We start from the raw sequence: 25,751 nt of genomic DNA, 5'->3' as shown, positions 1-25,751 counted from the left end.
CCATGCTTGCCGCTGGTGTGAACAAGCCCTTCCGAACTGTCTGATTTTATTTATTTTTTTTCACAATTTTTAAGAAGAAATTTAATTCCTGGTGTTTACTAAATGTATAATGCTGCTATTTCTCCACAGGTCCCTTTTTTTTTTTTTTTTTTTTTTTTTTTAAGTCTATTTGAGCTGAAATATTTTTATGGTAATAACTGTAGTGAAGTTTAGGTACCTTGTCATGCCAGCAAGCCCCTTTGCTAGTTGATCCCTGTGGAGCCCATTTGTATATGGGCCGTATGAGTGTTTCTACCAAGATGCCTGCACTTTGGAAACCTTTTTTCAGCCAGGTCAGGCTTCCTTTTTAATATGCACTGCAATGGTGGTGTAATAAGATCATCTTTCTCTATTTTACAATGAATACTTGCCCAATAAGTGCACCTTTTTTAGTACTGACTACTACAACCAGGTGGATGATCTGTGGCCTAAATGTGGACCAGGAAGTGCAGTTTTCTTTTATGTGTCACAATGGGGTTGATTTACTAAAATGGGAGAGTGCAAATTTTCGTGCAGCTGTGCATGGTAGCCAATTGGCTTCTAACTTCTGCTTGTTCAATTAAGCTTTGACAAAAAAAAACATGGAAGCTGATTGGTTTCTATGCAGAGATACACCAGCTTTTGCACTCTCCAGTTTTAGTAAATCAACCCTAATATGTCCTCTGGCTGCGGGAGGGACATGGAGCACCAGGTAGTCAATAAAAGCACAAAAGTCAAAGATCACCATGGACATGAATTATATATTTTTTTTTTTTCATAGTCTGCAGCAGATTTACAACAACTTAGCCCTTGTACACACGGTCGGACATTCTGACAACCAAATCCGTTGGATTGTGTCCGAAACTGTTGCATACACACGGTCGGACCAAGTTGTCGGAAAATCCGATCGTTCAGAACGTGATGACGTTATTTTGTTACGACGGGACTACGTTCACGCTAGTAGCCAATAGCTTTGGTGTAGGAATTTGATCTGAGCATGCGTGGCACTTTGTCCGATCGGAATTCTCTACACATGATCGGAGTATGTCCGATCGGACCAGTTTGTCGGAAAATATTTCCAACAAGTTGGAAAATTGGGTCTGACGGAAACAGTCCGATGCATACCACACACAGTCGGATTATCCGACCAAAACGGTCCGATAGGACACATTCCAACGTGTGTACAAGGGCTTAGACAAAACAATTGAACCTGCTGTGCTCTCTAAACACATCTGGGTTCAGGACATACACAAAGGTATTTTTGGTAACCGCGGTGATACACACTTAGATGGTGTATTTGGCATAAGCAAGAAGTAATAAACTAGAACGTATAATATCAAGTGTACAACTGTACATGGTAGTACAGTACAAAGAGCCGGAGACCAGGTCTCGCTTTGTGTCTAGGCAAAATATCTTCATTGTAAATGTATGGCTGCTTGAGAATTGGGCACCAATTGTTAAAGCGGTTCTGCACTCATAATAATACATTTGCCCATTCTGTTGCCTCTAGACCGTACATTTGATAATGCCACGTTTTTTTTTTTTATTTTTTTTATTAATCTACCTTTTTGTAATTCGTAGTTTTTTATTTTCCTCCCCTGCGGCGATGGGCGGTCTCTTGCGGGGATCAGCATAATTTCCTGCTGAAGCCCGCACTGTCTCCTGGGATCTCGTCCAAGTAATCCCAGGAGACATTGCGGCTAATGCACCCGGAATCTCGCGAGATTTCGGCTAATACACCCTAAATCTCGCGTGATTCCGGCTATTACAGCCGAAATCACGCGAGATTTAGGGTGTATTAGCCGAAATCTCGCGAGATTCCGGGTGCATTAGCCGCAATGTCTCCTGGGATTACTTGGACGAGATCCCAGGAGACAGTGCGGGCTTCAGCAGGAAATGATGCTGATCCCCGCAAGAGACCGCCCATCGCCGCAGGGGAGGAAAATAAAAAACTACGAATTACAAAAAGGTAGATTAATAAAAAAAAACGTGGCATTATCAAATGTACGGTCTAGAGGCAACAGAATGGGCAAATGTATTATTATGAGTGCAGAACCGCTTTAATCCTAAATAGTTTCCTTGGCATTATAAGTGTATTGAAATCTGCACTTGTGCTTTCACACTGGGGCGGCATGGGAGGCGGCTTTCAAACGCTTTACAGGCGCTATTTCTAGTGCTAAAACACCTGAAAATTGCTTCGGTGTGAAAGGGGTCTTAATGCCTGTGGAAGATGAAAAGAGGATGGGGGTGTCTGACAACTTCTGACAATAGTTTTATCTTAAATTATATGTAAACAAGTCTTTTTAATGTTTGGCATACCTCCTTTATTTCCAGTTTTTTGGAGGAAATATTTCTCTTTTGTGAATCCGTTTTAAAAGTTTCTTACCTGGACATCCTGCCTGTAACAGCACTAAAGCATGCTGGTTCCAATTATTTTTTATTTTTATATTTTTATTTTTAGTTTTATTTTTTAGGAGAGAAAATAAAATTGGCCGATTCCCACATTGGGATTGGGGAATGCCTCTCACAACGGGGGGTTTGAGTCTTCCGACCGACAGAGTATGAATAGTTGGATTGACTTGGGTAAAATCAGCCTGCCCATAGATGGATTGCATTTCCGCCGCTCCCTGCTGAACTGGCCAAATTTCAATACATTTATGGCCAGCTTTAGTTGCTGGTTGACAACAGTCATTGTCTGGTAATTACCATGAACAAACATAAGGGTAGTATAAGGTGCTTTTTATTGTATAAAAGGATAATAAAAATTAGCCAATCACAAACTGGAAGAAAAATGGCCCATATTAAAGACTAGGTGCGTTTTTTCATTGCACTGAGGCCGAGGCTACATTTCTTTTTATTGGGTTGGAAGACTTTGTTCTAGTTCTCCTCTGTAGTGTTGGGTTTCCCGTAAAAATGCTTGACAATGTCTGGCGATTCTAGGTCTGTCTTCTGAACTACACACACTGATTTGCTCTTTCGCTTTAAAGGGATTGTAAAGTGAATTATTATTATTTTTTTTTTTTAAATAACAAACATGTTATACTTCCACTGTGCAACTCATTTTGCACAGAGTGGCCCCGAACCTGCTCTTCTGGGGTCCCTCGGCGGCTGTCTCTTCTTCCTCCCGCAGGTGCTTCTCACGTTCATGCGAGCTCCCTCGCATGGTGAGAAGCACCTGCGGGCGCGCTCCCGTGATACAGCTGGCGGCTATAGCCGCTCGCTGTATCACATGGCCCCGCCCCCCCCAGCGCTCAGCGTCAGTGGATGTGATTGACAGCAGCGCGAGCCAATGGCTGCGCTGCTTTCCATCCACTCCAGCCAATCAGCGGCCAGGCTGAGCGACGGGACTTTCTGGGGACGAGCGCGGGACTTTCGAGGGGTGAGGTAAGTAAAACGGGGGGGGGGGGCGCAGGCAGTGTCAGATGTTTTTTTCACCTTAATGCATAGAATGCATTAAAGCGGAGGTCCACCCTAAAGTGGACCTTCCGCTCATCGGAACCCTCCCCCCCCTCCGGCGCCACAATTGGCACCTTTCAGGGGGGAGGGGGGTGCAGATACCTGTACGGTACAGGTATCTGCACCCACTTCCGGGATAGCTCTCTGCGGAAAGGGGCGTAGATTACGCCCCTTTCCGCAAGTGCCCGCCCCTTTCCGCAAGTGCCCCGCTGCCTGCTGGGAAACGCACAGATCCCAGAGGCAGCGGGGACAGTCCTTATTGCGCAGTGCGACTCGCGCATGCGCAGTAGGGAACCGGGAAATGAAGCCGAAAGGCTCCATATCCTGATTCCCATACCCAAGATGGCGGCGGCAGCACCCCGAGAGACTATCTAGAGATCGGCTTCGGGTGCCGACATCGCGGGCGCACTGGACAGGTAAGTGTCCTTATTTTAAAAGTCAGCAGCTGCAGTATTTGTAGCCGCTGGCTTTTTAAAAAAAAAAAACGCGGAGTCCCGGCGGACTCCCGCTTTAAGGTGAAAAAACATTTACCTTTACAACCCCTTTTAATGAAAATAGGATTGTATAGGAAAGATTGCATCCATCCTGTCTGCTTACTCTGAAGGGTTATTGCAGGTCATGTTTTTATGTAATGTGCTGACAGACTAATTTTGAAATTAGTCATGTTAGACCAAATGTGTTTTTCAGCAAAGTTAGATTATAGATCTATCTAAGTGGTAAACTCTTGGATTCAGTCATAGACACGGGTGAATGGTCATATGGTGACTTTCCATTATTGCAGTTTATCACTGCATTGAGTGCAGGTTCCGACTCTGGAAGCTGACAGGATATGGGATTTTGTCACGCATACAGGAATGTTTGTGAGAAGATCTCTCGACTGACAGGATCATAGGTTGAGGAGGGTCCTTCTGTATCCCAACCAGACAAAAGTTTCAAAACCATGCATAATCTTAGTTGGGAGTTGTTCCCTACAAGCAGCCCATCAGGTTCCAGCTTTCCCTTTTCTCCTTTTTTTTTTTTTTTTCTATTTTTAAGACCGGATACAATATCAAATCTGACTATTTTTTATTTTTTTTTGTAAACCTACATAGTACCAGATAAAGATTTGGGCCATTTCTATTAGTTTACATACTAAAAACGGCAGCGTTTTTTTCCCTTCAAGAATCTTACAGATGTTCTCTGCTTTCCAGCTTTAAGACCGCTTTCATACTGGAGCATTTTTCTGGCGCTTTTGGGCTAAAAATAGCGCCTGAAAAAAAAACATCTTCCCTGCAGCCCCAGTGTGAGAGCCCGAGGGCTTTCACACTGGAGCGGTGTGCTTGCAGGACATTAGAAAAAGTCCTGCAAGCAGCATCTTTGGGGCGGTGGAGGAGCGGTGTATACTGCATGGTTGAGGAGATATCCCTTGTCCCCTGCATGTGCCAATGTTATCGGGACATGTGCACTGGGACAAACTGAAGCAATGGCACCTAAGTGCCTTTGCTTCAGTCTGCGTGCCGTCCCGTGCGCGGGAGTGGTGTCATCGTGGCTCTGGCCAATCACAGCGACGGAGCTGCGAAAACTGGAAGTAACTCCAGGACGGCATGTCAGCCGCCGAAGGGGGAGACGTGGACCGCTGCGGGGGCTTTGATCTGAGGTAAGTAATATATAATGAGCTAGTATGCTATACATACTAGCTCATTATGCCTTTTGTTTTGCAGGGTTTTTATATTTTTTTTATTTTACGAGGGTTTACTTCCTCTTTAGACTAATACTTTGACGCACCTTTTTGATTTTTATTACAGCACTCTTGGCACATCTTGACATGGCAATATTGCAATACTTGTCTTTTCAAAAATACTCCAAATCTCCCCATTGTGAGGGCATCTCCTGTGCAGTCCTCTTTAGATCATCCCATACATTTTCAGTTGGATTCAGGTCTGGGCTCTGGCTGGGTCATTGCAAAACTTTAATCTTCTGGGGAAGCCATTCCTTTGTTGATTTTTAGATGTATGCTTTGGGTCGTCATGTTGTCATGATGAAAGATAAAGTTCCTCTTCATGTTCAGCTTTCTAGCAGTAGCCTGAATGTTTTGTGACAATATTGACTAGTATTTGGAACTGTTCATAATTCCCTCTACCTTGACTAAGGCCCCTGTTCCAGCTGAAGAAAAACAGCCACCACCATGCTTCACTGTGGGTATGGTGTTCTTTTGGTGATTGGCAGTGTTTTTTGCGCCAAACATATCTCTTGGAATTGTGGCCAAAAAGTATCAGACCATAGCACATTTTTCCCACATGCTTTTTTTTTTTGCTTTTGACTTCAGATGCAATTTTGCAAAATTTAGCTGGGCTTGGATGTTTTTCTTCGTAAGAAGAAAAATTCTGTCTTGCCACTCTATACCCCATAGCCCAGACATATGAAGAATATGGGATATTGTTGCCACATGTACCACACAGCTAGTACTTGCCAGATATTCCTGCAGCTCCTTTTAATGTTGCTGTAGGCCTCTTGGCAGCCTCCCTGACCAATTTTCTTGTCTCGTGTCACTGCTGTGCCATATTTTCTCTACTTGATTGTCTTCACTGTGTTTCATGGTATATCTAATGCCTTGGCGTACTTTTGTACCCTTCTCTTGACTGATACCTTTTTAACAATGAGATCCCTCTGATGCTTTGCAAGCTCTCTACGGACCATGGCTTTTTCTGTAGGACACGGCTAAGCAAATGTCAGGAAAGACCTACTAGAACAGCTTAACCTTATTTTGGGTTAATCAGAGGCACTATAAATGATGGACGGTGTGTACTGACTATTTAACGTGAGTTTAAATGCAATTTTGCTTAATTCTAAACGCTGCTAAATTCCCAGTTATAAGAGGGTGTGCACACTTATGCAACCACATTATTTTATTTATTTTATATATATATATATATATATATATATATATATATATATATATATATATATATGAGAAACCTAATTTTAACAGGTATGTAGACTTTTTATATCCACTGTAAGTAATGGATAACATGGTGCAATGCTCTACTACTTCTATTTACTTTTCAGAAAATATATTTTGACTCCATTAGACAATCAGGTGCCAAGTAATTGTATGTTTTTTTTTTTTTTTTTTTTTTTTTGTTTTTTTGTAGCTGAGCAATACAAGTATTACCCGTTGACAACTTTGTGAACTATGTTACCCTTTTTATTGACTAGAATTTTTTGGACTGTCTTGCCTTGACCTGTTGCCTAATTTCTTGTGCCCTCTGGCATATATGTTTTTTTCTGATTGTGAAATCTTATTGCTTAAAAGGTGACTCGGTGTTATTTTTAAGAAGAATACTAAGTGCAAATTTAGTTATCCATTACCCTCTAAGTGACTGTTGGCTTATGACTTAAGTGCATATATTTAAAAATATTACATTATGAGATGTACCTGCAAAATACTGGCCGTATGTTTTTACTGTACGGTTTCTTTGTATAATGCGGGATGTTGTGATATTTTTCTTTCATCACAGTTTGGCCAACTATTTTCATTACCAAACTGTCTCAGTGATGCTATACTGATTTACGTTTTAAGCGATGCTCAATGTACTTCTTCCTCTTCTATTAGTTCACACATCCTTGCGTATTTCTGTACTTTCCTAACACAGGTACACTGATCGTCCCCCAGTGGTGAAATTTGTTTAATTACGTGTAATGAATAATCAGTGTCTGGTCCAGTGGTACTTTTGTGTTGCTTTCTCAGGACAGGTCATAACAATAGTAAAAGTAAGCAGGGTTGGAGTAGAGTTGGCTCTGCTCATCTGTAGGGTACTAGTCTCTGGTGGTTGACTTAAAGTGGAAGTAAAGGCTAAACCTACTCCCACTCAGTCTAAGCCTAATCTATCTAGCCCTGTAGAGAAAAGATCGCTATACTAGCCTATTCTGAAGCCGCTCCAGTCCGGTCTCCAGCTGGGCCCTCTGTGTGCAGGAGAAAGCCAACAGCGGCTTGGAAGTGACGACACAGACTTACTACGGGGCTTCCGTTGTCGGCTGCCTCTTACATGCTGAAGCGGCCGCTGACAACTCGGCCTGGGACCGGACCGGAGTGGCTGCAGAGTAAGTGTGGTTTTTTTCCTTAGTGTTAGATTAAGCTTAGAATGTGGCGTAGAGTCGGTTTAGAGCCCTTCCACACTGCCAGCGTCGGCAGTAAAGCATATAGAATGCATTAACGTAAAAAATCTTCTGCCTCTACAACTCTATTTTAAGCATGTTTGTTTGGATTTTGTGTGTGTGTGTGTGTGTGTGTGTCCATTTTTGGATGTATACGCAGAGAAATTTGAGAATTGGTCTCTGAGGGGAACACTAATTGGCTTTCTGTAAGTTTACATTGACCTTATTCTTCAAAATCAGTTCAAAATATCCATGTTAATAGACCTGTTCCTGCATGTTTTACTGTTTACCTATTTGAAGCGCCACCCTGTACAAACTGACGTTGTATTGTTTAATGCAGTACAGTAATAAAGCCTTTCATCATCCCAGCATGCTCTGGTACTACAACATTGGCAACCCAGTATGAACTTTTGTATACACAATAGGTTGGTTAGATAAAACACATCAGATGACAATGTTGTTTTTCATGCAAATTCACATCTCATTTTATCAGTGAAGGAAAACGTTGTGTGTGGAAGTTGTGTTGCACATTTTTCATATTGTGGGGGACATTGTCTGGTTTGTATACAGTAGATGTTGAATCATAATGCTAGTTTTTCCTCCACTCCCAGGCTTCTTGTGTGTCCCATCCCTGTCTGTAATGTCCATAGCAAACAATTAGATTCTCCTAGTGCTGTGTTTTGGTTTGTGTGGTGTTTGTTTGTTTGTTTTTTTTTTTTTTTACATTTCTGTTATGTTTACATATAAAATTACAAAAACGATTTTAGGTCCTCCTAGTTTTTTATGAAAATATAAAGAGCACTGTCTGCTCTGGACAGCAAAACCTGACTTTTCTCCTACAGAAACTCTGTGCATCGCTACAGTGCCTTGAAAAAGTATTCATACCCCTTGATATTTTCCACATTTTGTCATGTTACAACCAAAAAACGTAAATGTATTCTATTGGGATTTTATGTGATAAACCAGGAATATGCAATTGGCGGAACCTCAAGACTAAAAGTTCCATCATGCCTCTGCCTCTGGGTGTCATGCTTGTGCCTGTCTTGCTGTGCCTCATGGGAATTGGAGGTCTGCTAATTGTATATTCCTGTGATAGACCAATACAAAGTGGCACGGTCTCCGGCCTCCGTCTTTAGTCTGAGAACATCCAGGGCCAGAGATGGCTGACATCCTTCTGTATGTAGTGGGTTGCGAGGCATAGTAGGTAGAAGTTGTTGGGCGCCAGACCTTAAGTGCAAAAGAGATATTCATTTATGGGGAAAAGAGGGTTAGGGCCAGGACACCACTGAGCAGTTGCAAGTTCAATTGGCAGACTCCAATAGGACAGCTGTGCAGCGAATGGCCCCAGTAAGCACGTGCAGGAATGCTGTCCCCTATGGCAACAGTCTTTAACAGTTCCTAAGGCTTAAAGCGGGGTTCCACCCTAAAGTGGAACTTCCGCTGATTGGAACCCTCCCCCCCCCTCCGGTGTCACAATTGGCACCTTTCAGGGGGGAGGGGGTGGAGATACCTGTCAAAGACAGGTATTTACACCCACTTCCGGGCATAGACTCCCATGGGAGTCTATGCCTCTTCCTGTCCTGCCACGCTGTCTGCTGGGACACACATGAGTCCCAGAGACAGCGCGGACAATTCCTATTGCTCTGCGCGACTCGCGCATGCGCAGTAGGGAACCGGGAAGTGAAGCCGATTCACTTCCTGATTCCCTCACCTAGAATGGTGACGGCAGAAGCCAAGAGCCGAGCGATCGATCGGCCTCGGCTGCCGGCATCGCTGGAACCCGGGACAGGTGATTGTCCATTTATTAAGTCAGCAGCTGTAGTATTTATAGCTGCTGGCTTTTAATATTTTTTTTTTTGTAGGTGGAATCCCTCTTTAATGTATATGGGACATTTTTACAACCTCTCCTGAACGATTTAACGTGACAGATAGTAACCCACGTTTAAAACGTCTGTTTTGCCGCATTTGCGTTTTTACAAAATGGCCAAAAACGAAAAAAACGCCTGTAAACTGAGAGTAACTGTGTTTTTAGAATCATTTGGTGCTTGACATGCCTCCAAACTCAGTGTCTTAGCTCCTTTTTTTTTTTTTTTTTTTTCTTTCCAAAAAATGCCTCAACTCAACTGCCTAAAAACTACATTCAACAAACCTGTGTGCATGTACACATAAGGTAACGGTGGATGATTTCAGCGGCAGCTAAAAAAAACATCCAACTGCCTTCTAAATATCCTTTTACCAGCAGTAGTGTACATGAGGCCTAACACAAATGTAACAGTCCTTTCAGCTTCACTTCAACTTCGCCTTGTAGTTCTTCAACCCACTGAGCTCCTAATCTCTCACTAACTGCCACTGGATCCCTGTGGTATCTTCCTCAAGTGTCACCCCCCCACCTCTCTGCTGGGTCCCTAATTTGGCACCCCCGATGCTTCACCCCTGCTGGCCCGCTCAGTCCCTGGCTTGACACACAAGGCTGCTCTGCAAGTGTCCCCTCCGCTGGCTGGGTCCTTGACTTGATCACTGTCTGACGTTTCCTGATTCTCCACCGTACCCGTGTGGTGAGAATATGGCTCTGGTACTTGAATAGGTTGGTTGAATATACTTCAATGGAGAAGCTGGAGAAAAGCATATAGTGTGTTTTTGCAGCAATTTGTGTGTGTTTGGTGTGTTTGTTTTTTTTATTTTTTTTATTTATTTTATTTTTTTTATATTCCCAACAACAAATTGGGCAAAGCATAAAATATGCAAAGCGTACAACAAAAAGCACTGCAGAAACTGATCAAAAGCAAACTGCATAGGTGTGACCCGTGCCTTATGCTGACCATACATGTATTGATTTTCAGAAGAGAATATTCATACAAAAAATCTTTGTACACTAGCTAAATGAAAGGTGTCATTTGAAAATTACATTTTGCTTTTAAAATACCATTTCTGAATGAAAACCACATACGCTGTCTGAAAATTCCTATGACTAAGAAGTTTTCTCCTCCTTCAAATTTTAGATTTTTAGAAAATTGAACGAACATTCTTAAAATTACTATTTTTTTTTTTTTCAAAGGAAGATATCGTTTTTGTATGGCCAGCATATAATATATTACAGTTCTGTCTGAAAATCGGCAAAACGTTTTTTTTTTTAAAGTTATCCAATTTAATTGTAAAATTGATTTAAAAACAATTGCTGTGATTGTGTGACTCCAAACAAAATCGTGAATTACCATACAGATAAATGGTATTAATACTGTGATGGAGCAGAGGGTCTGTCTTTACACGCAAATTGCATGTGTGAAACCCAACATAAATTAAGTGGTGCCAAAAGAAATCCTCCAAACAAAATGTGCAATGAAAATATTGTGGCATAGTTCCAACAAGATTTTAGTGTCATCCAATGAAAACCTCCTCCTGTATAAATTGTGCAATAAATTCCTTAGAGATCCTCCTTCCAGTGTTCAAGATTTCTCCAAACGTGATGTCTTCAGCGGTGCAAATAAAAGGAAAAAGGGTGGACTCTCCATAGTGTAAAATTGTGGCAGCGGTGGAGGGGGGGGGGGGGGGGTGGTTGGCAGCAGTGGTACAGGGGGGGGGCAGCAGTGGTACAGGGGGGGGGCAGCAGTGGTACGGGGGGGGGGGTTGTCAGCAGTGGTACCGGGGGGGGGGGGGGGGTTGTCAGCAGTGGTACCACCACCTCTGCCTCTTACTGATCCCATCCCCCACCACCACTGATCTCACCCCTACCTTATCCCCCATCACCTCTGTTGTAGAAGTGATGGTGGTGGGTAGGGATAAGAAGCAGAGGTGGTGGAGGACTTGGGACGGATCGATTGCACTGCAATTCGAATTGTCAGACAGCCACTTACTTGGATGCCTCTCCTCATGGGGAGAGAGACCCTTACCCTGTATTTGATTGGTGTCAGCTGACTTCATTTTTCAGTGTCCGCCCGGCCTCCCTACATCTGTATATTCTCATTCTCGGATGGGGCGGTCCAGACAGTCTGAGGCTCAGCGGCAGAACGAACGGCCAGGCAGCACGGCCACGCCAGGCCTCCTGGGCGGTAGATGTAATTGCGGGAACTCCGCCCAAGTAATGGGAACTGCGTTACCATGAGGGGAAGAGTAATCAGTTAGATTACTCATTACTTAACGAAGTTACTTTAGATTTATTTTAACGGAGTTACTTACATCACTGCCAGTCACGTTAAGGTGGAACGCATACTGACACAGTGCAACCTGCATTTCATCATCCTGGCATCAGGAGAAGTAGGAGATCACGCGGCGCTAACTAAATATATATCCAACCCCCTGTAGTAACCTGCCCCTCCTTTCTATACATACAAAATGTGATTCATGCACATCGGATGGCAAAACGGATTGAGCCAATGCCTGATAAATGCAATTAAGGTGGAACGCACGTTCACTTTAATTTAGATATAGGTTTTATTTATTTATTTATTTTTTTGTTTTACTCATTCTTTTGAAAAACAGACCTGCTAGCTGAATCACCAGATTAAAAATAGAAGGGCTAAAAAAGAAAACTTGGTAATTGGCAAGGTGTGATGCAATGTTTGCTTTCAGTGTTAAAGTAGTAGAAGACATGCATTAAGGTAAAAAAAGTCTTCATTCGCAGTTGCAATAAAAATTGCTGATCACCGCCATTACTAGTAAAAATAATAATAATAATAAAAATGCCATAAAACTACCCCCTATTTTGTAGACACGAGAACTTTTGCGCAAACCAATCAATATGCTTGTTTATATGCGATTTTTATTTTCTTACCAAAAAATATGTAGAATAATACATGTCGGCCTAAACTGGGGGAAGTGTGTGTGTGTGTGTGTGTATATGTATATGTATATGTATATGTATATGTATATGTATATATATATGTATATATATATATATATATATATATATATATATATATATATATATATATATATATATATATATATATATATATATATATATATATATATATATTATAATTTTATACAAACAAGACCCCTTTCACACTGGGCGGTGCAGGCGTTAGCGGTAAAGCGCTGTTAGTTTTAGCGGTTATAGGGTCGCTTTTAACCCCTGCTAGCGGCCAAGAAAAGGGTTAATGGCAGCTCTGCCCATTAATTTCAATGGGCAGGGGCAGTGGAGGAGCGGTGTATATATATTTATAAAAATGTTCTCAAATATTTGTCGCTATTTTTTTGTTTATAGCTCAAAAAATTAAAACAGCAGAGGTGATCAAATACCACCAAAAGAAAGCTCTTTGTGGGGAAAAAAGACGTCTGTTTTGTTTGGGAGCCACGTCACACGAACATGTAATTGTCAGTTAGTGACGCAGTGCCGAATCGCAAAAAGTGCTCTGGTCATTGGCCAGCAGAATGGTCCGGGGCTTAAGTGGTTAAAGAAAAAACAATTGACCTTTTTGGAATACTATTATGTTGTGTGTGTTGTGTTTTTTTTTTTTTTTTTTTTTTTTTTTTAATACCGCTTTAAAGTGGTTGTAAACCCTTACAAACCACTTTGACCTACAGGTAAGCCTAGATTAAGGCTTACCTGTAGGTCCAAGAAATATCTCCTAAACCTATACGGTTTAGGAGATATTTGCCCGAAGACAAGCACCGCTGTCTACGGCGCATGCGCCGTAGACAGCGGCGCACTGAGCGCGGCATTTCCAACAATGGAGTTGCCGCGCGTGTCGGCTCCCGTGCGGGAGTGACGTCATCACGGCTCCGCCGAATGACCGCAGCGGAGCTGCGAGACCCCATCGAAAAGATGGATGCGCCGGACTACAGGGGACAGCGGTGACATCGCTGGCTCCTGTGTCAGGTAAGTGACACATAATGGACTACTATGCGATGCGTAGTAGCCCATTATGCTTTGCCTTTGCAGGGAATGAAAGAGGAAGTAAACCCATTAGGGTTTACTTCCTCTTTAAAGCCCTGTGGGTGATTAATACAACGGTATCTGTCCATAACAAAATGAACCCTTGAAGGCGATCTTGTTTACGCCTCAAGCCCTGAGACTTGGTGTCTTTTATGTTCTGTGTGCCTGTTCACATAACAATGCTTCATAAAAAGAGAAACTACTTAGACCATGTGATGCGTTGTATCAGGTCGCAGTGCTCCTCGCAGCCCTTACACCACGTATTTGAGTGCTCAGCGTCTTTAGCGTGCACAGCCTCGGTCTTCACAACAAAGCAGAATTTGTTAGTTCCTCCTGTGATGTGCTCCAGGGAAAGTAAGTGGATCAAAGTTGATATTAGTCACAACCTATTATGAACTTTATCCCTTCTGATTCATACAGACTGTCTAAACTTTATACACCTATTTGGCTTTTAAAGGTATTGGGGGTGGGGTTTCTGGTTAACTATCTAATTGACCCATTTGTTTTTATACTTTTTTTTTCCCCTGCATATTCTCACTTTTTAGTTGATTTATGTTTTGTATATTCATTGATTGCCCAACAACCTGGAAATGTTTCCAAATAAGGATCACTATTAAAAGAGTTCCTGTTCACCCCGTGGCTGTACAGATACATTTTGTGACTGGCAATCCTTGCTCCACAGCACACCGACGTCACAGGAAAGAAAAGAAAAAAAAAAACACTTCTTAAAATCGTGTGAGCAAGTGAATCATTTCCCTGTATTCCTCTCTGCTATTGGCCTTTCACCTCATTGTGGTAATGTTGCTTTAAACATTTTTTTCATTTTCATACGTTCTTGAAAAGTGGGCAGGCCCCCTTGCCTTATAAGTCTGTTCATTCCTCAGTCTGATTACTGACGGGCTCAGACCTCATAGTCTCATCAGGGTAAGTAGACTTTTTATTTACATTTTTCTTGCACACTGCTTTCAGAAAACAAAAGGTTATTGTGGCGTTGTGATCACAACTCCTTTTGGTTATTGATAGTCGCAGTTGGATGAGAATTTTTATAAAGCAAACCTTTCTCTCTCTTTGAGAATCAGGCAGGACTAGTTGTGAAATGTGTACACGTTGCTGGATGCAGTCTCATTTTTGATTGTTCTAACATTTAAACAAATTCCTTCCGGGAAGACGGTCTTGTGTATATATGACTGTACTCTATAGATTATTCTATGTTGCCTTGACTACGGGTTGCAGAATTGCTAGCCCTCAAAACAAACACCAACAGGTTAATTTGTTCTCCGGACCCTCTGCCACTGGGACAGCCATCTCCGGTTACCAACCTGCTGGACTTTTGGTAAAGCTGTTGGCTTACTCTCTCAGGAAAATGAAACCTCATTACATAACCAAGCTTTTTCTATTTGCTTTGTTTTTTATTATTTTCTAAAGTTCACCATGCATTTTTGTGGAATATAAATACTTGTTTAGTAGCTCTACCAGTTTAGCGATTTTTTATCAGGGATGGTCTTAAAGCTAATTGATTTTGTTGTAACTAGGGCTGCAACTAACGATTATTTTCATAATCGATTAGTTGGCCGATTGTTTCGATTAATCGGTTAATAACCTTTAAAAAAAAAAAAAAGTGGGTCAAATTGACGTTCATTTTCAACCACAGTGATGGGACAATTTGGAAATAATAGAAAACTTCTTAGTCAAAGGAATTTTCAGACAGTGTTTGTGGTTTTCGCTCCGTAAAAGACATTCATTTTAAAAACAAGTGAAAATTTCAAACAAAATTCTTTCATTTAGCGAATGTACAAAGATTTTTCGTCTGAATATTCTCATCTGAAAAATTGATCAGTGTGGCCAGCATAAAGCTCGGTACATACCTATGCAGTTTTCCTTTGATCTGTTTCTGCCGTGCTTTTTGCTGTACGTTTTGATTTTTGCGCACATGATTTTACTGCAATTTGCATTTTTGCATTTTTTTGGGCAGATTAAAAAACACAAATTGCTGCAAAAACGCATTACATGTTTTTTCTGCAGCTTTTCCATTGAAGTATATTGAACCAATAAAGCACCATTTTGCGTTTAAAAGTCCCCGACCCTTTCAGATGTGAACGTGTCCCATAGGAAATCATGTAAATGACCTGTAGTGCATTTCTGCAAAACTCACCAACACACAGATGTGAACCAGGTCTAAGACATTTAGTAACATAATGCGGTTAAAAAAACTAAAATGAGCCCTTTATAGTAAAAAAAAGCAAATAATCACTACTATAAAGGGCTCATTTTAGTTTTTTTAACCCCATTATGTTACTGGCCGATTAATCGATTATGAAAATAATAATCGATTAATTTCATAATCGATTAGTTGTCGATTAATCGATTAGTTGTTTCAGCCCTAGTTGTAACAGTGAAGATTAGGAATGAAGTGTGTGTGTGTGTGTCTAGAATAAAACATAACCAGTTTACAGATGTAGCCTGGTTTATATTCATCAAACCTAGGTAGGCATGCTGACCTTTGTAATTCTGCAACAGCCAGTGGGCTGATGCATATTTCAGCCTGCTGTAGATGGGGTCTGGACTGAGGCCAAAAATGTACAGAATAAATAAGATTGTAAAGAAATATGTCTGGAAAATATTCAACATTTTTTATTTTAGTAATGCCTCCAACTGCAATAGCTTTAGTAAGAAAAGGAAATCGTTAGACCGCTGTGTTCTTCTTTTTTTTTTTTTTTTTTTTTTTTTTTTTTTTAAATGCTGTCAATTTTCTAAGAGCTCAATTCTGTTTTGGATGGTAATCTGCATCTTGGCTATACAAATCAATTATGGAAAAAACTATGTACACGTTGCATATACATGCATGTTAAAAAAAAAACAAAACTTATCTGGCTGCCATTGCATTGAGAAAGATACACTGGTGCCCCTGCCTTATTACCTCCATAAGCAAAATTGCTTGCTTAGATGCAGTGTTCATGTTTCTATGTGTAGCTCTCCTGCTGTATTAGTTTTATATATCATGAAATTCAATAAAATGCTATAGTAGTTTTATGTTCAAACAGAAAAAAAAAATAAGGGCCTGTTCACACTGCGGGCGATGCGAGGCGACACCGACTTGCCTCGCCGCGACCTGCCGCGACCTCAGCGGCGATTTGCAAATGACTTCTGTATAGAAGTCAATGCAAGTCGCCCCGAGGTCGCCCAGAAGTAGTACAGGAACCTTTTTTCTGAGTCGGAGCGACTCGAGTCGCTCCTCTCAGAACGGTTCCATTGTACAGAACGGGGGCGACTTGTCAGATTGCGCCGAGGCAAGTCGTGTCGCCTCGCATCGCCCGCAGTGTGAACCGGCCCTAACTTAGGAGTAGGAGTTATATTTTGGTTGATTTTTGTTTCTTCAGGAAATGAAATGTCTTGAAAGTGTGTAAAATTGATGCTTGTAAATTTACCATTAGAGGTTAACATTTAACTGAACGTTTAACCTATTGGTACCCCCTGACCTATTCTTTAACATGACATTCTGAAAAGCCCAACCTTTTTTTATCGCAGAAATTGTGAATACTGGTAAATTACCATTAACATTTTTAATAAATCAAAATCCATGATGCCCCAACATTTCATATGGCAAAAAGAGAAAATATCTAAATTGGACCTTTTTTTTTTTTTATTTTTTTTTATTTTATTTTTTTTACTTTTTACCTGTGTTGGATGGTCTTGTATCTGTATCTCAGACCTTAAAAGCACACAACAGTTCATTGGGTTGTGCAGCTAAAAACCTCATTTAGTACATTTAAAGAATAAATCTGAACTTACAAAAAATCTACTTAATCGGGGCATATTACGAGTAGGAAACCGCAAAACATCACCCAAGCTATTTCTGAAGACTCTGTCACAGGAATGTGTCACCTGGAGTGAGCCCAATAAGAAATATGGGGTAAGAAATGGTTTTAGCAGTCTCCAGTGTGGTGGGAGGGAGCCAGGCTGGAACCCTTCGGAGGCATAACTCTAATCTCTATCCAGATGCTGGCGTACCCCAGACTCACCTTGTACCTGTTCCCCAGACTCTGCTTGGCCCAAGACTCAAAGGTAGTCTGGAGAACTATGGGAGCATTTGTTGCAGTCCTATCATGTTGAGCATGATGTTCCTCATCTGCGAACCACCAAATAGTGAAAGGATGAGGATGGCACCCCTTTTTTTGAGTATACACCTTTACAAATACCTGCAAAATGTGGCTGGTTCCTCTTGATCTCAGTTAAACTAACTTGCTGCTTGTTAAGGTATCTGCCCAGTTTTTTTTATCTTGAGCCAAAGGAAAATGATCATGGCAGACCTGGAGCTGTTGTGTGCCCTTTTTTTTTGTTTTTTAAATGCAATTTCTATGTTTGTCACCATATGGATAACATTTTATTTCAGTGCTGTATTAAAGAATGGCGTTTTCACTTTTGGAATGTTTTTTAGAATTTGACTCCTAATGCCCAGGGTTAACGTCAAAGTCTGTTGCTTTAACAGAGGAAAACATAACATGATGAAGCATAGAGAATAATGTTGGCTCACAGTTTAGATTTCTGTTTAGATTTCATTGAACAAGTCCTTGGTCCTTACCTAACCTTGGGGTATTCAGAGCTTTTTGGTTTCCGGCAAAATCTCTTCTGACCAGTGTCTTTTTCCGATGGGACCCTGTCGAGGTTAAACAGATCATACCAGTGCATTATTGATGCCCATGGACGTAAGATGATGGTTTTACAAAATGTGCAATGCCAAACATTGTGGAACTTTCATATGACCAAAGGCCTTCCCCGATGCCTGTCTGTGTTTGAGTAAGGGGAAAATGTATTGCTAAATCCAACCTAAACAAAAATTTCTACCCAGTCAGGAATCCCTTGTATTACTGAATTGTTGGTAAAATGTACAGTGCAGACATTCTAAAGTTTGTTATTTAAAAAAAAAAAAAGTTATACTTGCTCTGTGCATGGTTTTGCACAGAACAGCCCAGATCCTCCTCTTCTCAGGTCCCTCTCCCTGGTGCTCCTAGCCCCTCCATCCTGCCTCCACAGCAAGCAGCTATGGGGGCACCCGAGACAAGTCACTGCTGTGTCCATTCAGACACACAGCCACGGAGGAGGGAGAGTCCTGGGCAGCCGAGACTCTCATGCTGGATCGAGATGGGCTCTGGTAAGTAATAACGGGCTGAGGGCTGCTGCAGAGGTTTTTATTTTTTTTCCTGGTTAATGCATAGTATGCATTGGGATAAAAAAAAACTTCTGACTTTAGAACCACTTTTAAGGTGTGTGTTAAGTCAAAGTAAAACAAATTTTTATTGCTTTCCAAGGTTCTGTCTGAGAGATTTAGGCCAACCGAAGATTCGAACCGTGTATGGGGAGGGCTAAATGTACCTAGTTGATCAATCAACTTGGGTACAATAAGCCTGCCAGATTTTACATGGGATTATTGCTAGTAGCTGTTATGTATTCTCCCACCCATATCTACAGCACTGAGAAAATGGGGGGGAATTTAATAAAACAAAACTAGACCATAAACAATGATGTCATCCACTTGGGGTCTATGCAATTACACTAGAATAAATGTTCTGAAAATCCCCTCCCTTCTATTAGATCATTATTATATGAAATGTAAGCAAATTTACTGTACATGGAAACCTTGGTTTGACCATTATCTGGCACCTTTTTGTTTACCTCCTTTGTTTTTTGTTGTACCGTATATACTCGAGTATAGGCCGACCCGAGTATAAGCCGAGGCCCCCAATTTACCCCCAAAAAACTGGGAAACCTATTGACTCGTGTATAAGCCGAGGGTGAGATATGCCTGTCCATCCCTGTGTGTGTGTCCATCCATCCATCCATCCCTGTGTGTGTGTCCATCCATCCATCCATCCCTGTGTGTGTGTGTGTCCATCCATCCATCCATCCCTGTGTGTGTGTGTCCATCCATCCATCCATCCCTGTGTGTGTGTCCGTCCATCCATCCATCCATCCATCCATCCATCCCTGTGTGTGTGTCCGTCCATCCATCCATCCATCCGTGTGTGTGTGTGTGTGTGTGTGTGTGTGGCCTTGTGTGTCCAGCCTACCTGTGTCCCCAGCCTCCGTCCGGTCCCGAGCCTCCGTCCGGTCCCGTCCTGTCCCGAGCCGAGCCGAGCCTCCGTCCGGTCCCGTCCCAGGATCACCGCTCTTCGTCGGCGCCCATTTTCCTGTTCAAATGCCGCGCCTCCCTGTCTGTGATAGGCGGAACACAATTTCCCAGCAGTCTGTGTTCCGCCTATCACGGCCATCCTTTCATCCTCGTCCGTAGTACGAGGATGAGCGGATGTCCGTGATAGGCGGAACACAGGCTGCTGGGAAATTCAGTGTTCCGCCTATCACAGGCGAAGGCGGAGCCGGAGGCGCGGCTTTTGAATTAGAATAGAATGGCCGCTGTCTGTCTGCTCGACACGCTGATCGAGCAGGCAGACAGCGATGACTCGAGTATAAGCCGAGGGGGGCACTTTCAGCCTCAAAAAAGAGGCTGAAAATCTCGGCTTATACTCGAGTATATACGGTAATTTATTTTTCATATAACAGATCACTGACAAGTTTGGAAAGCACCATTTTATGTCAGAGTAGCCTAAAACTGACCACAGACCTAATGCAGCGATCGGATATTAAGTAACCACGTGTACATTGCCTCTAAACATGCTGTATTTATTTGCAATGTAAAGTACCAAAATGCTAGCACTTAACCTCCCTCAGCCTTCTTCTGCCATTGTTGGGGGAGGGGGGTTCTTATTGCGTGTTGTGCGCATTTTACATATGGAAGAGCAGCCCTCCATTGCTTCTTATGTACATTTTACACACAGGTAGGCGGGTTGCTTGTGCACATGCTACGTGTGAGGGGCAGCCCTTAAAAATGTCTCTTTTGCACATTTTCCAAATCGGAGGGTCTCCTCACTAATCGATGAAACGTGATTATTACTTGGACCATTTTCTTCTTGAGTCTGCTTTTACTTTTTCACGAATGATTTAAAAGCTTTTATATGCTTTTATTGAAATGCCTGTGATGCCAAGCCTTCTATAAACCTTTTTTTTCTGTGTTTTTAATGTGCCTGCACTGAGGTTTTCTTGGATTGCCTGGCTGAAATCTATCCAGACCTGGCATGCCTACAGCCTGGCCCATTGCAACCTAATGATTATCATTTGTTGTATACATTGTAATTATGGAGATCCTAAATATACACACTAACTCTTTTTACGTTTAGGATTTGCAGGTTAGGAATTTCCCCTGACAAACTTGAATGTCCAGTGGGAACCACATGGGCAAAAAAGAGAACTGTGTATGAGACCCTGCAATCGTGTGTGTGTGTGTGTGTGTGTGTGTGTGTGTGTGAGATTTTATTTATTTACATTTTTTTTTTTTTTTTTTTTTGAAGTGAGCTGCTCTGTCACACTGCTGCAATAGAGATCTATGCACTGCAGCCAGAGAGTTAAATATTACCTGATAGTGTAATTTACTTTTGATATCAAGTATTTGCAAAGATAACATTGTCTGGACTGACTGACCTGACATTTGTAAATACAAATCATTCATTCAATAAAGTGATTTCGTCACAAGCCATGTGTTTTTAATGTATTTACTTTTATATAGATGGCTGTTTTTTTTTTTATGTTGTGCAACTTTTCATTCATACAGCTCTAATGAGTGTGTGGTGTTTTTGTCTTTTTTCTTTAAACTACAGAATCTGTTGCAATCCGAAGATTTCGTACTGAAAGTTCAGTAGGTAAATTTACGTTGTTCCATAATCTGTTTTTGAGCTATAATTTTCACAGCTTGATAATAGTGCCACATGTGTGACTAGACATTGTGAAATGCACGGTTTCTATTTTCCAAATATCCTATAACGGCATGAGACTTTTCATCTACATTTCCATTGGGCAGCCTTTCTCAACCATTGTTGGGTGTCTCTTGACGGTTCCTCTAGTGGTTGTTTTTAGGGGTCCCTTGAGAGAGAAGAGGCAAATTGATCTCCTACCTACACTGATCACCAATGTGTGGGGTTACTTCTATGCTGACCATCCAATGTATGAGGCACTAACATTTTCAATGTTTCTAGCTATTATTATTAGACTACAACAAAATGGCGCCCATTCAAACACTACCACAGCATAAACTAAAATCAGTTAAAAAAAAAAAAAAAAAAAAAAAAAACTTGGTCTCCTACCCATAGGAGAACCCCCTCTATCATGTTTGCCCAGTAGGTTACATGTCCTGATTTATTACTGAATATAATTTTGTCATACAAACATTGGAGGGAGTAGATGCTTTTATTTCCGACCCTCTACACCCTACTGATCCCGATCACACTAATGAACTGTAAGCTGTAGATATCATTTTTTTGGGGGGTGTTCACTGAGACCTGAGACCTGAGGGCTGTTTTCAAGGATTCCACCATGGTAACCGGTTTGAGAAAGGCTGCTGTATTGTTTGTCTTCTGTGTGTGTTTATTTTTTATTTTTTATGGATTTTGACATCGATCTATTTGCATTAAAAAAAAAAAGCTAACAGTTGAAAACGTAATGGGGCATCTTGCACTATAACAAGTTTTTCTTGCTGTGCTCTATGGAAGTGTGTTGCGAAATGGCCACGTATATAGGTATTTATTTATTTTTTTTGCAAATTCCAGTAATCTATGGCAGCTGATCACTGATTATTTTACATTTTTGTGAAAGTTCTTAACTGCTGCTGGCTATGGGTCACTGCACTGTGCACATCATTGTTTTTTGCCTTGCCTTTTGTTAGTAAATCAAGTTGACTTTCCATACAGGGCTCTATGCAGCATAGGCATTTTATCTTTTTAGAAAACAAAACTTAAAAGGCCCTAAACCGAACAATGAACTTTCAAGGACTATCCATGGCGAAGCAAAGCCCCATACACACGGGCCATATGTCGGGTGGCATTGGCCGGTTCTATATAAACCGGCTGACATTCGGCCCATGTGTACTGCCACCCATCAGACAGAAGCTGGCTGTTGAAGGGGCATAACCAAAAAAGGTCTGCCAATGGAGGAGCGCACTGACCTGAGTGTTCTGGGCGGTGGTGATTGGGGAGTCCCCCTGGCTATTGATTATTATTTGGGTCCACAGAGAGCTGTCTTTGACAGCTTGGTCGCCATGCACCATGCTAGAGTCCACGCAGAATCATTGGTCACTCAGTAATGTATGGGCAGTAAAGCCCACCTGTTTGCTGCACCACATATGTTTAAGCAGGCAACAGGTTAATAGCAAGCATGAAAGTTGAGATTCTAGATTTTACTGACTGCATTCTTCCAGTGCAGGGTCTGTAAGTAGGAGTGAAGTTGAGGTTTTTAATCATAAAGCCTGCAGCTTCAATAATAAGTTGGCAACACCACCCATATCTAACATATGACAGCCATTAACATCTAGGGTGAGAAACCGGACAACTACTCCATAGTACAGTAATAAAAACATGAAAATGTAATGGCATGAAAGAATTGCCCTTACTAAAGCAACTAGTAACAGGTGGATGTACAGTATGTACAAGTATGGAACCAGCACAATGTGGTAATAGACTTCCAGTCTAGGTCACAGCCAAGGGACAGAGGATGGAAAATGGGCCAGCCTTGAACATCTCTTTATTTGGAATCTAGAAAACGATTTATTCTATGGATGCTGGCAGGTTTACTTTTCAAATGAATTTTGGTCTCCACTTGAATGAAAATATCACTGCTGAAGTCATGTAGAGAGATTAGTAGCAAGTAAATGATTAAAACCTCCTAGTCTGTCTTGGCATCAACCCTGAAATCACTATTAAACCCAAGTTCCAAAATGTATTATTGCAGCCTAACAATCCTTAGACGGGGTGTGTGTTTTTGTTGTTCTCTCCCAACACCCCCACCCCCTCCATTCTGTTTAATCTGGCTGGTAACTCGTGTATTAACCACTTAAGCCCTGGATCATATTGCTAGCCAAAGGCCAGAACACTCTTTGAGATTCGGCACTGCGTCGCTTTAACTGACAATTGTGTGGTTGTGCGACGTGGCTCCCAAACAAAATTGACGTCCTTCCCCCCCAAATAGAGCTTTCTGTGGCACTTGATCACCTCTGCAAAAAAGCATTTTTTTTCTTTTTGCTATAGTGAATATCCCCAAAAAATATATTAAATATTTTTTTTTTTCCTCAGTTTAGGTCGATTACATATTCTTTTACATATTTTTTGTGAAACAAATTGCAATAAGCGTCTAATCGGTTTGCGCAAAAGTTATAGCATCTACAAAATGGGGGATAGTGTTATTTTATTTTATTTTTTTTTCCCTCTCGTGACTGCAACATTATGGAGGACACATTGGACAATTTTGACACATTTTTGGGCCATTGGTATTAATACAGCGATCAATGCTAAAAAATTGCATTGAAAGTTGACATTTCTTCCTCACTGTGAGATGATTGCGGGTATCCCCACGTACATCGAGTCCTCGGGACCCGCGATCCCACTCATGGAGCTCCCAGCGGGCGCGTGCCAGCAAGTCACCTCTTAAAGGGTAATGTACAGGTACGTTAATCTGCCTGTATGTGCCCTTCTGCCGCAGTATATCTGCGTGAGGCGGTTGGGAAGTGGTTAAGGTGCAACCCCTCTGGATGAAGGATGCGCATTTGGACAGCAACATTGTTAGTCCGGGGGGAGGGGAGTGTTGTACTAATGCAGTGTTTCTCAGCTTCAGTCCTGGAATACCCCCAAAAGGCCATGTTTTCAGGTTTTCCTTTATCTTGCACAGGTGCTTTAAATCAGTCAATGACTTGGTATTTTGGACAGCTATTTTATCTAAGAGAAATTCCCAAAACATGGCCTGTTGGGGGTACTTGAGGACTGAGGTTGAGAGCCACTGCAATAGTAGATATACTAAAAAAATTGAAGCCAAACTCCAGCTTACACTGCAGTTAGAGCAACAGTTCTTTTTCCCTTTTTGGGACGAAGATTTTACATAAATTAAAGCTGATCATTGTAAGCAACCCTGTCAGTGGTGAATGGTTTGCCTCCGCCCTCTAACTGCTACATCTACTAGTTTGTTCTTTTGAAACAGACTTACTAGTTGGATTACTAGATGAAAATAAAGGGCCAAAAGAAAACAAATGTAGCTATCAAACCTAATAATAAGCTGTAATATAATGTTGGATTTTGGGTTTAATACTGCTTCTAATATAATTTTATAAATCTGTTTTGGCTGTGCTTGGCCTTTCATTCTAACTTGGTTTTTAAATGGTCTTCTATTTACAAAAAATACTCAATTGTTTGCCGTTATTGTATTTAGCTGTATCCCATGTAGACATTCGTGCATTTATAGTAATTTTGGGGCTGATTTGATGATATGAAACCCCTCACTGCAGAATATAAAATGTTCTACTATATATTGGCTGCAGATATAGGCTTAATTCAGGTGTAATGCATGATCTCTATGGGTGTTGAGCTTCTTCTAATCCACTAACTATCCTTTGACTGGCCTCTGTACTAACCAGGTTGGATATGCTTATCTTCCAAACTTTCATGTGCTTTAAGTGTGGTGTGCTAGGTTTTGTATGTGGTACATACCAATGTTTTGTTGTTTTTAAGGTGGTGTGTGTTTTTTAATATTAAAAGACAAAAATGTATTGGGATGACTAGCATAACCAGATCATGTGTGTAATGTGTATATAATAATATAATATAATCTAATAATAAATATAAATATATATATATTTTCACACACTCTTCAATAAGAATAACAGTCCTGTAGCATAATAAAATTAAAATATATATTTATTTTAATATTATAATTTTATTATGCTACAGGACTTTTTTAGAATCGGAATCTTATTTCGTATTGGAGTGTGTGTGAATATATATATATATGTATGTGTGTATATTTCTCTCATTTTATTATTTTTTTCATGTTACAAAATGTAATTGCTACCTACCAGGTGTAATTATTGCTATTTTTCTTTCTTTCTTTTTTTTTTTTGGGGGGGGGGGTAAAATCTACTTTAACCAGTGTGGTGCAGACTCAGGGTTGTCCATTTTGTTCTTAAATGTAATGTTCTATGATGTAGTTCTCCAGAAAACTTTTATATTCAGAGGACCTAGAAGAGGTGCATAGATGAATTTAAAAAATGAACGCATTGATATGTATGTTTTCCCAACGGTAAGAAAGCTGCGTATGATCTAACTGACTTTGGGGCTTTTTGGTCAGTCAGGTGATGTACGATTCTGACTTCCATTGGTTCTGACTCACAAAAAGTTTATCCAGT

At 41.2% G+C, this 25,751-nt stretch overlaps 1 protein-coding gene across 8 annotated transcripts in view; it reads left to right on the top strand.

Annotated features, from left to right (window-relative positions):
* Positions 1 to 25,751, top strand: part of ACSL4 (acyl-CoA synthetase long chain family member 4) — an 87,580-nt gene that overhangs the window by 13,742 nt on the left and 48,087 nt on the right. For 3 of the 8 annotated variants that reach the window (XM_077479035.1, XM_077479062.1, XM_077479138.1), the window contains exon 2: positions 21,190 to 21,231. The gene's annotated coding sequence lies outside the window, so the exon portion shown is untranslated. Of the gene's footprint in view, positions 1 to 14,317; positions 14,408 to 21,189; positions 21,232 to 25,751 lie in introns of those variants that run through there. The other 5 variants (XM_077479053.1, XM_077479222.1, XM_077479082.1 and 2 more) reach the window with 4 other exon arrangements.

The sequence above is a fragment of the Lithobates pipiens genome, unplaced genomic scaffold (genome assembly GCF_037356315.1).
Source record: "Lithobates pipiens isolate NorthernLeopardFrog02 unplaced genomic scaffold, aLitPip1_a1.2 Scaffold_1, whole genome shotgun sequence".
Classification (NCBI taxonomy): Eukaryota; Metazoa; Chordata; class Amphibia; order Anura; family Ranidae; genus Lithobates; species Lithobates pipiens.
Note: the sequence above shows the minus strand (reverse complement) of the source record. Positions and strands in the feature narration are given on the sequence as shown.